General features: G+C 45.7%; 1 protein-coding gene and 1 long non-coding RNA gene across 2 annotated transcripts in view; one reads left to right on the top strand and one right to left on the bottom strand.

The window, feature by feature from the left end:
- The window catches only part of LOC138268641 (uncharacterized), a 441,513-nt gene that overhangs the window by 284,770 nt on the left and 137,297 nt on the right, over window positions 1–19,446 (bottom strand). The window lies entirely within an intron of this gene.
- Window positions 14,938–19,446, top strand: part of TNFAIP8L2 (TNF alpha induced protein 8 like 2) — a 163,665-nt gene continuing 159,156 nt past the window's right edge. The window contains exon 1 of the mRNA XM_069218489.1: window positions 14,938–15,050. The gene's annotated coding sequence lies outside the window, so the exon portion shown is untranslated. The remainder of the gene's footprint in view (window positions 15,051–19,446) is intronic.

Raw genomic sequence — 19,446 nt, 5'->3', positions numbered from 1 at the left:
GTAGGGCGGTTAAGGTTCTTGGTCTTGAGCTTCCCTTTCGAACAGGTACGACTAACCTCCTGACAGAGGTGCTTGAGTCTGAGCTTCCACTTCGGAGCCCCTCCTTTCATTTAATGAAGCCCTTACCAATGTCCTTCTGGACACTTCGTCCAAACCCAGCACAGGGGCTCTTGTGAATAGGACAATCACCTGCTGCCATCGGCCTGCTCTGAACAACCCTAAATTCCTGTTCCAACACCCCATGCCTGAGAGCCTAGTCGTGCAGTCTTCTTCATTTGGTGCATTCCCATTTTCTCCCCTGGATAGGTAATCAAAGAGACTGGATAAAATTGGGAAGAAGATTTTTTCTTCCTCCATTCTGGCATTGTGGTCTGTGAACACCGCATGCCTTATGGGCCGCTACTCTCATTCTTTGTGGGACACAGTCACGCAAGTGTTGCCGCAGATCCCGGAGGAGGCCTGGGCTGTCATTTCCCAAGCAGTTGCTAATGGGAGGGATGTGCTAAATTCAAAATTTGTTGTGAGCAGGACATGACAGACTCACTGGGCAGATCAGTTGCGTTGACTATGACCGTGAGGCGCCAGGCTTGGTTGAGGACATCTGGTTTTTCGGGGGATGTCCAACAGACTCTCATGAACACAAGTCCCTTCAGAGACAAAGCAGACTCTGTGCTCAAAGGTTTGAGGAGCCTCGGGCTACGGCTCGCTTCCTTGGCCCCGCGTTGGCCCCTCGCCCAACACAGTCCGCTTTCCACCCTTTTCGTGGTCACAGAAGGGGCTCCCTGTTGCGTCCACTCCCTGCCAGCCGCCAAGCCGCACATATTTCTCAGCCATAGTGCGGACTCGTGGAACAAGTAACTAGAGGTCTGCCCAGTCCACCCCTGCTCCTGCTGCAGTCTCCAAACCCTCCTAGTCCATCCCACCATCTCTGACCAGTTGGGGGCAGGATCCCCCATCACCTGTCCCACTGTGAATCCATCACAACGGACAGGTGGGTTTTGCAAATAGTCTGAAGAGGCTACTCCCTCCCCGCGGAGGCTGCCCCTCTGGTCATGCCTCCATCTCAAAGCTGCTTACTGGAGGAACATATGGCACTTCTACGCAGGGAAGTTGCTGCTTTTTTGGTCAAAGGAGCCATACAGAGGGTGCCTGCGCCAGAAGTAGGTTGTGGTTCTTATTCCCGCTACTTTCTGGTGCCCAAAAAGGACAAGGGCCTATTCCCTATTCTAGACCTTCAGGCCCTCAATCTCTTCCTTAAGCAGGAGAAATTCAGAACGCTCACTCTGGCTCAGGTCCTGTCTGCATTGGACCCAGGAGACTGGATGGTAGCGTTGGACTTGCAGGACGCTTACTTCCATACAACTGTCTTGCCTGCCCACAGACGCTACTTGGGATTCATGGTAGGTCAGGAGCACTTTCAATTTACTGTCCTCCCCTCTGGCCTTTTCCAGTGCCCCTCGAGTGTTCACAACAGTGATGGCGGTGGTTGCAGCTCATAGGCCCAGGTTAGGGGTTTCCATCTTCCCCTACCTCGACGACTGGTTGTTAAAGGCGAACACACCCCAGAAAGTCGTCTCCCACCTTCAGACTACGGCGAACCTTCAGCACTCGCTGTATTTTTTTTTTTTTTTTATATAAACGTGCCAAAGTCACACCTGACTCCTTCTCAGACTCTTCCTTTTATCGGAGCTGTTCTGGACACACTGCAGTTTCTGGCCTATCCTCCCAAAAAGTGAGTCCAGGATATTCGGGGTATGATTCCAATGTTTCAGCCTCTATCCTGAATTTCAGTGAGAATGACTCTGAGGCTGATGGGCCTCAAGGCCTCCTGCATCCTGCTGGTGACACATGCCAGATGGCATAATCAGGTTTTGCAGTGGGACCTGAAGTTCCAGTGGGCGCAGCATTAGGGTAATCTCTCCAATATGGTCCAGATCTCGGAGGGAACTGTGAAAGACCTTCAGTGGTGGCTTTTGAATTGCGATTGGGTCAACAGCTGATCCCTCTCCCTTCCCCAACCAGATGTTACAATAGTGACAGATGCGTCACTCCTATGATGGGGTGGCCACATGGGAGAGGTAAAGACCAGAGGTCTCTTGTCTCCGGCGGAGTCCGGACTCCACATCAATCTTTTGGATCTCTGGGCAATCCAGCTTGCATTGAAAGCATTCCTTTCCTCTCTGCAAGGGAAAGTGGTGCAGGTGTTCATGGACAACACTAAAACAATGCGTGCCTGCAAAAAAGCCGGGCAGAGTGGGGTCGTGGACGCTTTGTCAAGAGGCTCTGCACCTCTGGACATGGCTGGAACATTAGGGAATAAACCTGGTGGTTCAACATCTAGTAGGCTCTCTGAACACCAGAGCAGACAAACTCAGCCGTCAATCACGAATGATGTCTCCATCCGGAGGTGGCGCAAGGCCCCCTTCAGCAGTGGGGAGAGCCTTGGTTTGAGGTGTTCACCTCTGTAGAGAATACGCAATGTCAGCTGTTTTGCATGTTTGAGGTTTCAAGGCAGCACTCGCTCGATTAGAACTCAGGCCTCCTCTATGCCTTCCTGCCAATACCACTTCTGTCCAGAGTTTTGTAGAAGATCAAGAGCAACCGGGCCCAAGTAATCCTTGTGGTTCTGGACTGAGCATGAAGGGCCATATTTATACTTTTCGACGCACAACTGCGCCAACGCAGTTGTGCGTCAAAAAATCTAACGCCATTCTGAAGTGCCATACGGGCGGCGTATTTATTCAATGACGTTAGCCGGCGTTAGCCGGCGGAGCTGCCTGGTGTGCGTGAAAAAAAATGACGTACACCAGGCAGCGCCGGCGTAGGGGAATATGGAGCTTGGGCGCCAAAAAATGGGGCAAGTCAGGCTGAGGCAAAATTTTCGCCTCAACCCGATTTACGCCATTCTTTTTGACTCCCAACCCCCATTAAAATGACTCCTGTCTTAGCAAAGACAGGAGTCATGCCCCCTTGCCCAATGGCCATGCCCAGGGGACTTCTGTCCCCTGGGCATGGTCATTGGGCATAGTGGTATGTAGGGGGGTACAAATCAGGCCCCCCTATGCCACAAAAACAAAAAACAAAAAATTACTTACCTGAACTTACCTTATGTTCCCTGGGATGGGTCCCTCCATCCTTAGGCGTCCTCCTGGGGTGGGCAAGGGTGACAGGGGGGGTCCCTGGGGGCATGGGAGGGCACCTCTGGGCTCCTTCCGAGCCCACAGGTCCCTTAACGCCTGCCCTGACCAGGCGCTAAAAAACGACGCAAAAGCGGCTGGACGTCATTTTTTTTGACCCGCCCACTCCCGGGCGTCATTTTTTCCCGGGAGTGTAAATACGGCGCACATGCCTCGGAGTCCCTTTTTTAGACGGGAACGCCTACCTTGCATATCATTAACGCAAAGTAGGGGTCCACGCTAAAAAGTGACGCAAACTCCATGGACTTTGGCGCTAGACGTGTCTAACGCCAGAGTATAAATATGGAGTTAGTTTTGCGTCGAATTTGCGTAAAAAAAAAGACGCAAATCCGACGCAAACGGAGTATAAATATGGCCCGAAGTATCCAGAGATACTGAGCATGGCTACGGATCCTCGGATCACACTGTCCCTACGGGAGGATCTTCTGTTGCCGCAGCAGGGGACGGTTCTCCACCTGAACCTGTCCATTCTTCGCCTTCATGCGTGGAGATTGAGTGGAGGCAGTTGACAGCTTTCGATCTTGCGCCTGAAATCTGTCATGTTATCTTGCAGCCAGGCGTCCCTCCACCAAAATGGTACACACCTGTCATTGGCATACATTTGTGTTGTGGTGTAACAACAAGTCTGTTGATCCCCTTTCTGCACCTCTCTCAGAGGCTCTCTTGTTCACCTTTCTTTGCCCCAGCAGGCTCTGCCTTAGACACCGTTAAAGGTTACCTATCGGCCATCTCCGCCATTCTTAGATTGCCAGACCAACCTTCCTTATTCAAATCTCCTATTGTTGGAAGGTTCCTTAAGGGACTCGCCCATTTGTTACCTCCGACCCCGTTCATTATGGCCCAGTGGGACTTGAGGCTAGTCCTAACTTACCTTATGTGTGCCCCTTTTGAGCCAATTCATAATTGTCCCTTGTGGCTCCTAATAATCAAAACGTCTTTTCTTATTGCCATCACCTCTGCTCGCAGAGTGAGTGAGCTTCAAGCTCTTTCTTCCAAGCCACCATTTTTGTCTGTCATTCCTGATAAAAGTGGTGCTTCGTACAAGGGCCGCCTTCCTTTCTAAGTTTGTTGAGCCTTTTCACATAGGCCAATCTATCACTTTGCCTACTTTTTACGCTCCCCCCACATCCCTCTCATGCAGAGGAGAGACTCCACCGTCTGGATCCAAAAAGAGCATTGGCATTCTACCTCAATCGTACTAAAAATTTCTGGGTGGACGATTAACTCTTTGTTGAATATGTGGGTGCAAAGAAAGGGAAAGCGGTGCAGAAGCGTACCATCTCATTATGGGTATTGCTCTGCATCAAAATGTGCTACACTTTGGCAAAGAAGCAACCCCTGAGGGCTTGCACGCTTACTCCACCAGAGCAACTGCTACTACCACAGCGTTAGCACGCGGAGTTCCTGTCCTGGACATCTGCCAGGCAGCAACATGGGCATCCCTGCATACGTTCACAAAACATTACAGCCTGTACAGTCAGGTCCGCAGAGACGGCTACTTTGGTTGTTCGGTCCTGCAGGACTTTTTAGTATGATTTTGGTTCACAGCCCACCACCGAGGATGGTATTGCTTGGGTATCTAGTCTAAGGTAAGGAACCTGCAACTAGAAGTCTCTATTAGATGAACAAGTTACTTTTGGTAATGATTTATCTGGTAGCGACATATTCTAGCTGCAGAATACTTACTGACTCACCCATCCTCCCAGCTTGCCAACTGATTTCTAGGGACAGGGATTCCCCTTTCAGGCCCTTAGCTCAGGCACACCAATTTCAGTGTTGTTTATGGCTCTGCGCTACTTGTATGAAAAGTTGTAAAAAGAAACTGACGTCAGTACGCCGGGTTGGCGCTTATGTATGACTGCGATGACATCACATTGACTACGACGCCAACGGGAGTGGAGTAGACCAACACCACCTGATGGCACGCAAGGGCACTGCTAGAAGAAAAATCTCTGGATCCAGTGTGACGCCTGCGGAAATATTAAGGTAAGGAATCTGCAACTAGATTATGTCTCTACAAGATCATTAACGAAGGTAAGTAGCTTGTTCATTAAAATTGAAGCATGTGTACTCAACACAAACGTGTGTATGTTCAAAACTCATAAGCTGATGGTTGGAAAAAAATGTCTGAATTTCCAAAATATATTCATAGCTGATATTTGAGTGATAAATCATGTGCACTGTGAAGACTTATTACCAATATCACCTTGGTGTTAAGGGCATTGCTGTTATGCCTGTAAAGACATCCCAAATTGACAAAGCATCGTTCATACAATATTCCTTGGTGCACAGAGGTTGGCGCCGCTGGTAATCTTGCAGAAGATGGGCATGAATGTAATCTTGTCTGGTGTCGTCACGATTTCAGCTCTAATAATATAAGTAGCTCTGGATGACTCATTGAACATAAATAGCTCTTATTACAGAACAGTTTGGAGACCTCTATACTAGAAGTCAAATCATTTACAAAATGGAAAAGTAGGGCTCTACCTAATAATTATAATTTGCTTTTAAATAACACTTGCTACTTCTGAGCTTATTTGAATATTGAAAAGTGTGGTTTTATCCTTCGTTCTACGGAGATTAGAACTTGAGACGTGCATGCTGCACAGAGATCGTAGCAGTAGCGAGTATACTGAGCCATCCTTCCAGCTCCGCTTATTGCTACCAGCTTGAAATCTAAACGATGAGTCCAAGACTTTGAAGACAAACTTGGAGGTTGACTGCCCCTGATCCAGAAGATGGGGGTGTTGGGGGAAGCAACACTTCTACAAAAAGCCAAGTACTTGGAAATGATATGTACTCCTATTTTAAGTATATCCACCATGTATGGGAAGTAGTTGAAATGTTTATAAAATGAGCATTTGTCAGTTGTAGCCAGCATGGACAAGATATCCAGAGATGGACAATCAAACTTAGATGTAGTTAAAAGAACTACAGATCTACACAACTACAAATGAAAACCTGTTAACCGAAACCTGCACGCCCAAAGCAAGAGAGGCAGGAAAAAAGTTGAGAAAGCAGCACAACCATTAGGCATTTATGAGCACAAGAACAAACTAGCCTGGTATTATGATGATAATTCGGGTAGGTGATTTGCTTTCTTAGTCCTGAACTATTAGAGCTCTAAAGCAGAAGTGTTCAACTTAGGTCCAGGTGGAAGGGGGAGAAGGAACTTGTAAACCACCTATGTAAATGACTTCCCTTTATATGTATTGTATGTCAACTTATCTTACAAGGCAAGCCTCGCCGTACCCTAAAGATCTATCGGTAGAACATATTTCCAGACGTCAACAGGGTTTTTATGGTTTTCTAATAACTTCATGTACAAATAGTAGTCTCCACTGGACCACAAGTACATGATTAAGCTAGTACGTGAGTAAGACAGATCTAAGTGGAAGAGTCGACTATAGAGACACATCCATCAGTAGCAGACTGGTTTTGCATTTTTTCATGCTAACTGTAAAAATATACGTTCACTTAACTATGAAAAGTGATCAAATATACAATCTTACACCGGTAGCCATTGTTTTTAGTTAACCAAATCGATGTGCTAGTAATAGTTCTTGGTTGACAGTGGAGGTGTCTGCAAGACCTATACCATAAACTACACAGAGTGGGCTTTGGGTCATCTCTTCACACAATGGTGTATTTAGACCTCCTCTTTTATCCATAGACCTACAGCACAAAATATATATAGAGCGGTCTTTGAGTCAAGCCCCTCACACAATGGCTTATCCGTACCAGCCTGTTTCACTCAATCGCCAATCACACCCTTGATAAGCCCAGTGGAGCAATGATCTCTTCCTGTCAGCCCATTGGCTGTTTGGTGTATCTTTTCACTTCTAATGGTGTGATTGGCTAGTAATGCATGCAGGACTATTTGACATCTAAAAAGTACACTCTTAGATGACACTTTTGTTACATTCAAGTCTTTGGGCTCGATAACAACCTTTGCGGATGGGATACTCCGTCACAAATGTGAATGCTATCCTACTCGCCGTTTTACAAGTTCCATAGGATATAATGGAACTTGTAATACGGCAGATGGGATATCCGTCACGTTTGTGGCAGAGTGTCCCATCCGCCAAGGTTGTAATCAGGCCCTTTGTCTCATGCGCTTACTTTATGCAGAAAATAATCCTTTTTCAATGCAGCAGGCATTTTTAGAATGTTTTAATCATGACTTGAATGCAAGCCTGACCCCAACACTACATACTATTTTTTGTTTGCTTATCACACCACTAATAATGTACTCCCATCAAAAACAGTGCAACAACACCAGTACCACAACCAACATAATTCCACCGTCAATTCCACACAATCACCAATAGCACAGACAATACTACCACAAACATGACCTCTGCTAATTCTACACACCGCTAATTCCGCAGCAACAATACCACAAGTAACACCAATGGCATGACCACCAATACCAATGCTCCCTACACCTGCGCGACTACCAATACCACACCACCACCATCATTACCAGGCCACGGCAAAGCAAAAGGGTCTGGGTTTAATGTGCTATCACTTTTACACATCATTTCTACATGTCTGTGTTTGTATGGGTTGTCACAATAAGCAGAGGCCTTTTGTCTGTTTGAGTCTTCATTATAACCTATTACCACCACTAAACATGGATATTGAGACACCCCGGTGGTACAACTGCAATGAAGCTGCAACTTTTAATGTCACAAATTATACAGCCTCCCCAAATGGCACTTATCACTGCAGGGAGCGCAGCATTTTATTTGTGCTGAATGATTGTACTAATAAAATGTACTAGAACAATGATGTTGCCATAGGCAGCTGGTAAAATACAAGGTGAAAAAACAATGATTTCTTTGACCTGCTGTTTCATCTCCCACGCTCTAGATAAATTGGATTTTGTACAAGGTATGCTAAAAAGGGACACTATAACACACTAACCCATTCCTGATGATTAGCAGGAAAAAAATATTCGCAAGACTGTGAAATGCAAGTGGTTATCCCATCTTCCCTTGTTATTAAGATTAAAATTATAACAGTTCAGCTGCGGATTCTGTTGCTGTACTTGGAGGTCATTCTGTTTAATATTGCACATTCGGATGAAAATGTTCAAAGAACGTTAGAGGAAAGTGAGTACTTCAGCATTGCCATCTGGTCTGAAAATAAACTTGAGGAAACTAAGCTGACCTTTGCAGAGACATGTGAGCGGGAAGTGTCACTAATTTTACTAATAATGGAACTAGCAACCAATTAAATACTGGAACGTATAAGGCGCATCAGGAAATATTAGGAGACATTTCTGTTACTAAATAGAAATTAAAAAAAAAAGGTAAAACTGTAGAGATCACAGAAGTGTTCATGGACAAATAAATTAGTGCGTGTTACAAATAAGATTGAAGAAAATATGTGGGTGTATTGAAACGATGGCTCGTCCTGCGGGTAACATGGTGCGAGTAAGACTTGGGAAGATGTGGTTGAAAGAGCATCTAAGTAACCACTTCACTATTTCTGATAAATGCTGCAATACCCACAGTGACTTTAAAACAAGACTTTGGAGCCAGATAAAGGCATAGAATCGGCAATATTGGGAGGAGTCGTATAGAAAAAACAGGAGCGCGGAAAAGTAAGTTTCCTTACGCATTTAGCAGGAAAAAAGATTAAATCATAAGGCAACCTAATCTATGGCATCATTTTCCTTGGCCAAAAAGATACAGGGGCATATTTATACTCCGTTTGCGCCGAATTTGCGTCGTTTTTTTCGACGCAAATTCGACGCAAAACTAACTCCATATTTATACTTTGGCGTTAGACGCGTCTAGCGCCAAAGTTCCTGGAATTAGCGTCATTTTTTTGCGTGAACACCTTCCTTGCGTTAATGATATGCAAGGTAGGCGTTCCCGTCTTAAAAAATGACTCCGATGCTATTGCGTCGGATTTATACTCCTGGGCAAAAATGAGGCCCGGGAGTGGGCGGGTCTAAAAAACCCGCATTTGCGCCGGATTTTAGCGCCTGGGTCAGGGCAGGCGTTAAGGGACCTGTGGGCTCAGAATGAGCCCAGAGGTGCCCTCCCCTGCCCCCAGGGACACCCCCTGCCACCCTTGCCCACCCCAGGAGGACACCCAAGGATGGAGGGACCCACCCCAGGGACATTAAGGTAAGTCCAGGTAAGTATTTTTTTTTAAAAAAAATTGTGGCATAGGGGGGCCTGATTTGTGCCCCCCTACATGCCACTATGCCCAATGACCATGCCCAGGGGACAGAAGTCCCCTGGGCATGGCCATTGGGCAAGGGGGCATGACTCCTGTCTTTGCTAAGACAGGAGTCATTTCAAAGGGGGGATGGGCGTCGTAAAAAAATGGCGCAAATCGGGGTAAGAAGATTTTTTTGCCTCAGCCTGACTTGCCCCATTTTTAGACGCCCAAACGCCATTTTTCCCTACGCCGGCGCTGCCTGGTGTACGTGGTTTTTTTTCACGCACACCAGGCAGCGCCGGTCGGCTAACGCCGGCTAACGCCATTCAATAAATACGGCGCCTGCATGGCGCTTCAGAATGGCGTTAGCCAGGGCTAATTTTTTTGGCGCTAAACTGCGTTAGCGCAGTTTTGCGTCAAAAAGTATAAATATGGGCCACAATTCTTAAAGTTAAATTTAAAAGTAAGCGGTGGCTAGACTTTATTTTTCTCAATACCTGTGGAGAGTTCTGTATGCAACGTGGATAGCTTGCTTAATTAATTGAAATGAAATAGTATATTGGACCCTAGAACATGTAATGGTTAACATCGGTATCCACCACAGATGGTGTCCTGTATCTGTCTAAAATCGCAGGACCCAGTGAAAAGGTCCCACAGTCTCCATTTCTCCCTTCTCCTAAAGGGTTAGGAGTGCCTAGAAGCAGCCACGTAGTGAGTGCCTTCAACAACGAAATGTGAGCCTCAGCACCACATCCACCAATATATGTGGTCCAGTATGTTTACATCTAACCCTGGCTTTACCAAAATATGTTCGTGATAAAATGTGACCAATTCCAACAGCAAAGTTGCACTTCCCTTGAGACACAAAGTTATTTTATTTCCTTCAAAAGTTGAAGGGCACAAATAGTGACTCACTCAGGTCCTTCTTTCACAGTCAATATGTTTTCTATGCAGGCCTCAGTCCTGGCAGGCCCTGGCCCACGTATAGCGCCACACTCAGATTTGTATTTCTGGAGGCACTACAATATCCTCAGGCTTGCCTACTGCAAAACAAGGCTCACTCTGATCAGTTTGATGGTCTTTTGTAGGAGTAAAGAGGACATCAAATTGCACACTAAAAGCATGGCAGTGGCTTTCATTTGATAGGAGCTGCTGGCTTGTTCACAGAAGAAAATGAGATACAACCATCATAGACACCAAGTGGGCTTGCGCAATACTGTCTACTGTCACAAGAGATGGCGAGTGTTAACTGGGCGGGGGAGACAAAGTCTGCAGTGCCCTCGAAATTATTTGTAGTTTTTGGGGCTCTCCTAGGTCAAGTAGACAATGGACTGTTTTAGGTGGCTGCTACAATATCCTCAGATAGCATAATTCACATTAGTGCCACATGCATAGTGACCATGGGCCAAGTGGGTGAGCGGCCCTATGCACCCAATTATATTTTTCTTTTGCTACTCAAGCCAGATGGGTGGTGGTATAAGGGCTCACGTTCCTTGCTTTACAATTCAATGTATCCTTGCCGAGTCACTGGCCTCAGAATGAGAGCTTTCACCAAATAACCCTTTTTGGTGAACTCAAGTTTTTGTTCCTTCCTAAATGTAAAGCCTTCTGCCCTTACTGGGTGCTGTCCGGACTTTGGTAGTGGGGTTACAAGATGCTCCAATATAAATTACCACAGTGCTTAATTTGTGCTTGTTGTTTCCGGTGCTGAGCACCGGCACTTATTTTTGAGGGCCGGCGCTTAGTCTTCTGCTTCAAGCATTTGCTGCAAGCAAAAGACACATACGGAAAGACGGAGGAAGAGAAAAACGAAAAAGCGTCACAAAGGGAGAAAGCTGCAAGAGTGAGCTGAAGGGGCAGGGATTGACTCTAAATGGATTAAAGAGGCCAGAAAAGGCTTCAGGATTACGCTTCCTCAGTACTCCGTGCTCGCAAATTTAATTGCAGCAGTTGCGTGTTTAAGAGGAGGGCTTTGGGCACCGGCATGTTTTTATTTACAAATTAAGCACTGAATTACCAGCTGTTGTCTCTGCACCATAGACCTGCCATTACAAGATTTTTCATGAAATAAGGGATAACTGCTGAGACCCGGAGTTGTCAGGTGTTTCAGCGGGCATTTTTCTTGTGCATTTCCATTTTCCTGAGCAGAGAGTGTCAGCAGGAGCGCCAGTTGAGGTGTGGGGGCAAGGGTTGAATTGGAGCATTAACTGTTACCAACAGTTGGGACCACTGCAGGGTATGAGCAGGGACTGGACAATGCTGCTGCTCCCGCAGCATTTTGTGTCTGGCTCTGGGTGAAACATTACAGGCTCAGAGTTTTCAGCCACAATAAATCCAGGCCTAGACACACTTGTAGTTGCACCTTGGGGTATTTCAACCAGAATTGTCGCTCTGGTGAACTATCACAACTCGTAAAGAGCTCATACATGCCAACCGACCCAATTCAGGCGGGAGCCTTGCAATTTTTTGAAACAAAAAAGTCCTTATTTGGCTGGCTTCTGCCTGAAATAGTCTCTGCTTCAATAGAAGTCAGTGGAGGGAGTGTGACACTGAAGCGCTTTCAGGCATGGGTCATTATAGGAATTTCAAATCTCAGCAACATCTGGGAGGGCAACTGCATGTGTACATTCCATTACCTCAAACACACACTTGAAATGCACAGATCACAGTGCTAGCATTACCTCCAAATATGACACGCCCTTGAACAGAATCGTGGCACTCTATGGGCCGTCCCGGGTTGTAACCCCCTCGAGGCTTTTGTTACGATGGCCCTCGTAAGTGGGAAAGGGATTTAGACGATATTCAATTTGCTAGTAAACAACACCCCAGATGCCATGATAGCATTAAGGGAGCTATGGGAGGGCAATATGGGCAGTTTGGAGGAGAAGGGCTGGGCAGAATCGTGAATGGCCCCCAGAGCCCTGGCTGTCTCCATGAAGGGAGACTGATTCAACTCTAATACCTACACCGGGTGCACTATAGGCCATCACGACTGAGTAGAATGAAGAGTGGCCTGGACCCACACTGTCTGAGATGCAAGGGGGGGTGGGAACTTTCTTTCACACCGTTTGGGAATGCTCGGTGATACTAAGGTATTAGCATGAGATATATGATAAACTGCCCTCGGGGTGGGGAGCCCGGTGATACCAGACCCCAAAATGAAGGTAACAGGACTGACGAGCCTTGACAGCCTATACTGTATGCATCAGTGCTTAATTTGTGCTTGTTGTTTCCGGTGCTGAGCACCGGCCCTTATTTTTGAGGGCCGGCGCTTATTCTTCTGCCCCAAGCATTTGCTGCGAGCAAAAGACACATGGGAAAGACGGAGGAAGCGGAAAGAGAAAAAGCGTCACAAAGGGAGAAAGTAGAAAGCTGCAGGCTGAGCTGAAGGGGCTGGGAGAGGCTGTAAATGGATTAAAGAGGCCCGAGATGGCTTCAGGATTACGCCACCTCAGTATTACGTGTTCCCACATTTAATTGCAGGAGCCGCGTGTTTAAGAGGTGGGCTTTGAGCACCGGCACCTTCTTATTTACAAATTAAGCACTGGTATGCATACTTGATTTAAGAATCAATGTTCCTAACACGCTTATGTTGTGGTGTGGGCGGGAGTTGGGTAGAGCCATGGATGAAACGCTTTGTCTAATGAATGTGAACACTTACTATGTTGTGAACCCGGTAAAAAGAGTTGGGGAAAAAAATCCTCTCCAACAAAATAATGCCGGCAGGTATGTAAAACACTCCAGGTCATTTAAGTGCGTTCCATTTAATAGAACCAACCTGGGAGAAACCTCATTCCATCAGGCAAATCCTGGGCACCCGCGCGCGCCGCGGAAACCAATCAGGAGGTGCGACGGAACGTTCCGCGCAGGGTCGCGAGGCGGCGCGCGCCGGGGCGCGGGCGCGGTAGATGCGGTGGAGCTGCTGCACCCGGGCGGGCGCCTCATTACCCGCTGCTCCGACGGGCAGCCTCGTTAGGGTTAACCGCGGCAAATTCGCAAAGGTAGCCGAGGCGAGCCGGATAATAAGTGTGAATGGAGGAGGGATGCCTGCGGCGGAAGGAGCCCTGAAATCACGTTGATTCACAATAAAAAGAGCACGGAGGAGGCTGGCGCTGAGCGAACGGAATTAACATGAGCTGTTCCACTGAAGGCACGTAGTGAGGCAACGCAAGTCATTCCACACTCAGTTACGGACGTATGACATACTCACAAGCTTAAAAAGTCCACGGAAAACTGCTTTGGCGCGAGCTAGTACAGTGTGACGGAGATTATACCACAACCAGGGCTTTAAGTGGGATGAAAAAAGTGGACCCTGGCCGATGTAATTAGGGGCGTGGTTTAAAACACCTAAGGTGAAAATCATTGCATCCAGATATATAGTACAAGTAAAATTACACCTACGACAATCCTGGACTATTGGCTTTGTCAGTGGTTGTTATCTGCATAAGACAAATAAGCAAAGACAATGATTTCGTTGTATGAAATACTGACAATGCTTCAGTTCTGAAATGATGAGGCGAGTTTCTTTGAAGTTGTATCAAAAGGCAGCACAGGGTGGTACTGGTGCCGTGTCACGATTTTTTTCCAGCCTGGTGGTAAGGGCAAAAATGGAGAGCCCGATAGGGACTAAATTCAGCAGCTGCCCTTTAGAACAGCCCGTGCTGAGCACTGGCAGGACCCGGACTACTTAAAACGCTGACTACGACTATTATGGTGGGTAAGGTTAATCGCTGGCCATGTTTAAGCCCTGGGTTGCATCTGGAGATGCATTCAAAAAATGATCTGACCTGAAGGTAGACAGTAGAAAGTAGGTTGATGGTTTGCACAAGCCAGCACGATCCTTCAGTCGGTGAGCTATGACATACTCCCATTAGCTTTGTTTCATAGACTGCTAAAAATAAAAAGCAGTTTAATCTCCCGATATCATTAATCGTTGCTACTACTGTCTGCCATTCCTCCTGACTCCATTTCCTCCTTAATAACTTCCCTTCTGAATTAGAACCCAACAGGAGGAACACTGCAATTGATTTGGGTGGTGAGTAAGGGTCTTAAAGTTGGCGGTACATTACTGTTGGCTATGAAGCACATACTGGTCTGGTTGAAGAAGTAAGTTGGCTGGCAGGCATATGGTAAGTAGTCAAGGTTGGAAGCCAGATATGTTTTTAATTACAAGTCCCAGAGTTACTCCTAAGAAAATATTCTCGGTGTATTAGGGCCAAATAATTACATTTGAGGTGTTTCTTGAAGTGGGAGATTAATTAGTACCGGTACTGAAGCAAGAGGTAAACTACCGTAGAACAGGGTCCTTAAATCCCATTGGTTTGGAGACCGTACTGAGCAGGTTCTTCGGTTGTCAGTGAAAAAAACTAGTGTGAAACTCAACTAACTAGGCTGCGGCGTCAGGAATATACATGATCTGGGTATCATCATCAAAAATCAGGTTGTTTCCTGTCCTTAAGTTGCACTGTTGTCTGAAAATGACTGTAGAGCAGGAAAAAAAAACACTGGTGTTCATTCTTTATAAAGCCAAATGATGACAGCCTTCTTAATTATCCTGCAGGAAAGAAGAATGAAGGACTGGATGATACAGTGATTGTTGAGATCATGGCTTGTCGTTTTTTTGGAGGATCTGTCCTGTCTTGCTGGAGTCGTGGTACTTGCGTTAAGAGAGCGGTAAGTGTTGACCATGTGGAGCAGAGGTGTGTTTGTTGCCAATCACCGAAATAACTACTGACATACTGACAACGGAACTATAAACTGTTTGTACAATATGATCTTTAGAAAGTTTAGGAGACTGGACAAATTCTGTGAAAACTTTGCTGTTTGGAGATGTCATGTCTGGAAGCGTAGGTACCTTGAACAATGGTATGGGAGTTATTGAGGCTGGTGCCATCGTTGTCCTTTCTCATCTTATATATTTCCTAGCCGATGAAGTTCTTTATTGTGTTGCACTTCTTTGGGCATTGGGCAATGGAAGTAACTTGTATTCTTTAGAGGCACTGGTTGATGGCTCTGACGACCGCTTTGCTTTTGTAAATTTGCCATGATGATATTGGTATGGAAGGACACCTCGGCTTCAGTGTTAAGCGTGCTATTGAGTTTGCCTCAATTTTTTATTTCAGGGTCTGTGATTGCCGCTACCTTTTCATTTACCTATGGGTGTGCTCTTGCTTTCTGAGACCCTGGAGAACAATATGAGAGAACATTAGGATTGTGAGGAGTAGGTTGAATTTTATTCCATGGTGATGTTTGGTATCAAAGGATTGTACACATCCGTAAGTGGTGTGACAGGGAGGTAATTTAGATGAGTAAAGTATAAAAATCGTTTACGTCCTATCTTTCCCCTCCAAAGAGCACCTCTTTATTTAGAGGCTGAAGGTCCACATTTTCTCCTCAGCTAGCTCTGCTGCCAGAAGCCCCTTTGCAGCATGTCATCTACTGCGGGACTACTCCCTACTAGGCATCAAAAGATCTACTGTCTTATGAGCAAGGCTTTATAATGCTGATTTTCCTATCCTGGTCGCCCAGGCATGACATGATGGTTCTGGGAACAACAATATTTCCCAAAGCTCAGGGATAAATATCAGTGTGTCAAAAACGTTGCTTTGTTCTCCCAAAAGAAACCACGGGGTTTAACTGAAAAACAAAAAGGAAGCAAATCGGTCTGGTTCAGACAGTACCTTGGTTGGAGGTTGAGGCTCGGCTGTTTCTATTAGAGCAGGACCAAGAGTGATTGGCATGTGGCTGGGTTTAATCTGGGGTGGCATGTGGTCAAAAGGACGATAGGCTGGAATGTTACTCTGATCGAGTGCCGGTGGTTACACTTTTACAACCATCCTCTCATTTCCTTTTCTGTGTTCGGACCTCAGAGGGCTGAAAGTGCTCTCTTGCAATGTTGCTGCAAACTAAAATTTGGTGAGCAGGCTGAAGATCAATCCAGATGGGTAGTGCCCCCACTCTTCAGGTAGTCTGGCTGGTGCAGCCAAACTTTAAAAGAAGTGCTGTGTTTTACAGAATAATGCAGAGTTTGTGACATAGTTATGCATTACACAGAGTGTCCGTTTTCAGTTCTCCAAAGACCTGCAGCCAGAAGCAGAAGGCTTCCAGAGCAAGAAGCTGCAACGGCATGGCAGCAGGGAACTTCACTGGTTGATCCAGATTGTAAGTGAAGAGCGAGCAAAGCATCATGCACCACAAGGAAACAGTTGGGAAGGATGCTGAGTAGGCACCAAGTGGAAAACAACAGCATAAGGGAACAAGCACAACTTCACAACGTGGTGTAAGCAGTGATCGAGGTACTCCTTCAGCTGAACAATGGGCTTTGCAAAGCCCAGGGCACCTTCATTGTACACGCGTCACTGCACATGCGTGTATGTGTTATTTATATATTGTGGGTCTAGCAAAAGGGTGTGTGCAGGGTGGTTTTCTGTGCATGCATGCTACGTTGAGTGGATTGAGGGATATTGGAATGCGCTGCACTCTGTGTATGCTAATGTGTAAAATATTTGTTATGTTCTAGTTAGGATATTGGAGATGGGTTGTCACTGAAGAGAGCTCTTTGGCAGAAGGATAGTCAGCAGAGTCGTACTGGGACAGAAAATAGGCCCAGACACCAAAATAAAAGTTACCCCCTTTTGTGAATTATATATATATTTTTTAGATGGCCCATATCTGCAAATTAGGATCGTTTTGATCTTGTAAAGACAAGCTACATAAGGGTTCTGCAAAGTATGGAAGACTGCAAGGATTTAAGCTTCCTGCAGACAGTGTTTGTTTTTGTAACAGGAAATCAATAGTAAAAACCGGCACAGCAGACTATAAAACACCCCCACAAACCGCTAAAGAAAACAGTCCACCTCCACCACTAGATAGCGTCAAACTCAGGCCTGAACTAGGCTGCTAAATGATTGAGTGGTTTTTACCCATGCTTTGCTTTACTTTTGTGAGCTGAAGGCCTGCACCCAAAGTTTCTCAGCCTGGCCAAAGCGGCCAGGCCTCCACTCCTTTCACTAGGCTACGGGGCCATGGGGTGCTTAATTTGTAAAAGGATAAGTGCCAGGACCCAAAGTTTTGTTCAGAAGCCCTTGGCTGGAACTACTGAATAGCATGTGTACCGGATAACAAAGCTATGTAGTCTTAATTCCGTCTCATGTCTTTCTTCCCCTAGCAGACACTGATCACCCCTTCATCTAGATCTCCACGGTCTCTGGTTCTAATACACACCCCTGCCGTCCATCTGTGTGTTGGTATCACCCAGTCTGCAGTGTTCTCTTTTCAAAGAAAGGTGGGTGTCTGGGCTCGTTCAATTTAAACCCTACATGGGAGGTAGACAGAAGTGTCCATCAATATTGGGAAGAGTGTAAAAACCCGCACCTTTACAAATTTTTCCCATTCTGATTCGGACTGCAAAAATCCAGAACATTTTGAATTAGAGAAAACTGCTTGCAAAAAAAAAAAAAGGCAGGAAAAAAGGGTGCAGTACACACATTTTGGGTGTTATGCCTCATTTAAATGGAAAGGAGTAAAGTAGCAATACCAGATGTGATAGTATAGCAACATTTTACAGGGAAACTCTTAAAGAGCCTCAACTGAGTTAATATCTACTTCTGAACAAGCAAATTTTAGTTTGTGCCAGACCCAACTCAGTCTGGGCATAAATTGCCCACCTTGGGGATTTTCTGCCTGGCTGATTTACACTACGTCAAACCTGGGACTTATCAGGTTTGAAATAGTGCTAAGGCAATGTTTGGGCGCCATGGGATAGGGTATAACATCTCTTACTTTCCTACTGATCCACCATTTTGAGGTGCGCAGTGAGGGGTCGGATGCGAATAGCGCAACCATTAAACAGCAGACCCTGTGCAATCAGTATTTACCAGGTACAACATTTGCAGCAACAGGCAGGATCAGACGAACAGATTTTGAGCAGGGCCCATGCCCATTATATACAGCTAGAAGAGGCTCACCTTCTTTTAGAAGGAAAGAGGCACCCATAGTGAAAAGCATTACCATCCTCAATCTGCAAAGCCCTGAGATCCTACCATGCGAGTAATACTTCGATATTACAGTGCTGACTACCTTCACCTGACAGTGCTGCTCTTCAGAGGAGGCGTGCTGACATATTAATAAACCGTGTTAAAGATTTAATAAACTTCCCCTGCCGTTTAGAGGATCAGAGTGTGTTGACAAAGAGATTTCGTGAGCCTTCTCCACAATGGAGACGTGTGCTTTTACTCCAGCGATAGAAGTGATTGCCGCTCGGGTAGGTTCTTGCAAACATGGAGCCAAATTGAGCGAGACAGCAAAATGATCTTCCGCACCATAAGGCAGATGACAAAAATTTGGATATGGAGCGAATTTCCAGATGTGAGCATACGTAAATAATTCTCTGGTACAACAATGTTACAAGGATTGTCATGGCAACCACCAACTGGAATAGGCGGTGGAGACATGTAAGACAGAAATTACAAGTGTAAAGTTTCAACTAACCATTTTTCTCCTTGGGGAGGAGATTATTTTGTGTGAAAATATAGGGAAATTTAATAAATTGTAAACATTTTTATAAAACTATTGAAAATATTGTATTTTGAAAGAAAAATGTTAATTTTGCCATGGGCATATTACTGTAAAGCTATCCTTTTCTCTCAATGGCAAATATGGACACTAATGCACCAACAACACCCAACATAGTACAACTTGATAAAAAACACAATGGGTAATAGAGTGAGCAAGCAGGCAAATTAATAAAACTCTGCATATTCCAACTACTGTTTCAAAAGTTATCTGTGCACAGATATCCACAGTGGATCCTACGAATCTGTGATACTTATGTTGATCACCAATTTGATCCATGATCTGCCAGAAGTTGCACACTCACGCCAACAAACCTTAACAAGCGTCGCTGACATAGAGAAGCCACTGATGAGAAGAACAGGTACAAGAAATGTCCAGCAGCTTCAACACAAGTACACCCAGCAGACCACATGATCACCCCAATGCAGAATGTCCGATCTCCACCAGAAGACGATCCATCCATTCCAAAAAAAGACACCAATCAGAACTCAGAGTC

Source organism: Pleurodeles waltl, chromosome 12 (genome assembly GCF_031143425.1).
Source record: "Pleurodeles waltl isolate 20211129_DDA chromosome 12, aPleWal1.hap1.20221129, whole genome shotgun sequence".
Taxonomy (NCBI): Eukaryota; Metazoa; Chordata; class Amphibia; order Caudata; family Salamandridae; genus Pleurodeles; species Pleurodeles waltl.
Note: the sequence above shows the minus strand (reverse complement) of the source record. Positions and strands in the feature narration are given on the sequence as shown.